This window comes from Gorilla gorilla, chromosome 5, assembly GCF_029281585.2.
Source record: "Gorilla gorilla gorilla isolate KB3781 chromosome 5, NHGRI_mGorGor1-v2.1_pri, whole genome shotgun sequence".
In the NCBI taxonomy this organism is placed as follows: Eukaryota; Metazoa; Chordata; class Mammalia; order Primates; family Hominidae; genus Gorilla; species Gorilla gorilla.
Genome location: NC_073229.2, coordinates 61,503,826 through 61,505,780, shown reverse-complemented (window position 1 = coordinate 61,505,780; position 1,955 = coordinate 61,503,826). Strand labels below are relative to the sequence as shown.

Below are 1,955 nucleotides of genomic sequence, written 5' to 3'. Positions count from 1 at the left end.
GATGACTTCTTGACCTTGGGCCTCCTTGACTTACCCTTTCCTGTAACACCCAGTAGGAAGGCTGGTGCCCCCACCCACAGACTGTGGAAGGTGCCAAGCCCTTCTCAGCGCCTCTGAGGGCTAAACCTGGGGGTTCTCCCAAGCCTTTCCTCACTGAAGCCCTCTGCTTTATGGCAATCTGCCCCTAAGCCCACATCTATGCGTCAGACTTTCCTGAAGGTTCACTGTATGGTGGGAAACCGCAGCACAGAGCAGGAAGCAAGTTCAACACCAAGGTGAAACAACAGGAGTCCGGGTAAATAAACCCTGGTACGTCTACATAGTGGAACACCGTGCAGCTGTAAAAAATCACAATAATGAGGGGACGGGTGGCACTGGGAACATGGTAGCTGGGTTCAAAACCACGGAACCTCTGGTAATTACAGGAGATTTCTGAAAGAGATCTGCCTTGCTGATGAAAGAGAACTTGGTGAATTCAGAACCACAACTGTCAACACAGGTTCAATTAGTACTGCAGTCAGTTCTCCTTTAGTGAAGCTGGGAAACACTACAGTAATGTGTAAGGTTAAAGCAGAGTTTGCAGCACCATCCACAGATGCTTCCATAAAGGATCTGTGGCTCCCACTGGGGCTCTGCCACCCTTGTGTTCCATTGAGATTTCAGTCTGGACCTCCTGGAGAAGAGACCCAAGCCACTAGCCAGATCACTGAAGATATCACTGAAAATTCACAGATAATTCAGAAAAGGAATTTATGCATTTCTCCAGGAAAGCGTGTTTGAATTCTATGCTATGATCTCATTTGCCTCTCTCATTTGCCTATTATGGAAACATTTTGGATGCCTGCACATTTGCTTTGTAAGCAGCTTTTTAAAATGTACAGTTGCCTGAAGTTGCTAGAAAGAGACTATTTTAGCAGAAGTTAAGACGAGAAGTTATTTGAATACTAGAACTTACCCAGCTGCAACTTCCTTTGCCGTGTTTGATGACACTTTGCTCATAGCTGACCTGACTGGAGAGGAGGAACATCTGGCAACTGGAATCTTAATAACAGTAATGGAAGAGGAAGCAGGCTCTGGTGTCCTCACCAAGCAGATAAAAGTGGGCTGACTGGAGCTAGACTCCAGGACTAGATGAACCGAGCTGTTACAAGACACAAAGATATTTAAAATGCAATGGATGAAGTAAATAGTATGAAACCCGAAGAAATGACCACCACATTTTCAAAGCAGATTTGTAAAAATTGTATTTGTTACACTGTGCACAAAACTTTTATGCTATTAGCTGGGCGTGATAGTGCACGCCTGTAGTCCCAGCTACTCAGGAGGCTGGGGCAGAAGGGTTGCCTCAGCCCAGGAGGCAGAGGTTGCAGTAAGCCAAGATCTGCACTCAGACACTGTCTCAAAAAAAAAAAAGAAAATTTTATACTCAATAAATATCAAACTACATTCTTCTGAAATATAGTTCTAGTATTTCTAGATGTTTCTAGTGTTTATGGTCACTTCACACATATATTATGTACAGTGAAACCATTTTTTTTTTCCTTTTCTTTCTGAGGCAGCGTCTCGCTCTGTCACCCAGGCTGGAGAGCAATGGCTTAGGCAAACCAACCCTAGTATGTTAAACCATTTCCCTGTTATTATTTAAAAACCATAGGATTGTGCTTCTCTATAAAATGTGTACATTTAGCAGTGTAAAATACTGACACATTAAAAAACAAAAACAGAGGCCGGGTGCAGTGGCTCATGCCTGTAATCCCAGCACTTTGGGATGCCGAGGCAGGCAGATCACCTGCGGTCAGGAGTTTGAGACCAATCTGGCCAACATGGCGAAACCTCGTCTCTACTAAAAGTACAAAAATTAGCCAGGCGTGGTGGTAGTGCGCCTGTAATCCCAGCTACTCAAGAGGCTGAGGCAGGAGAATTACTTGAACCCGGGAGGCGGAAAAGCTTGCAGT

General features: G+C 44.7%; 1 pseudogene; it reads left to right on the top strand.

Annotated features, from left to right (window-relative positions):
• The first annotated feature begins 382 nt into the window (after nt 1-382).
• On the top strand, nt 383-1,167 carry LOC101136734 (exosome complex component RRP43-like; annotated as a pseudogene).
• Nucleotides 1,168-1,955: the final 788 nt, after the last annotated feature.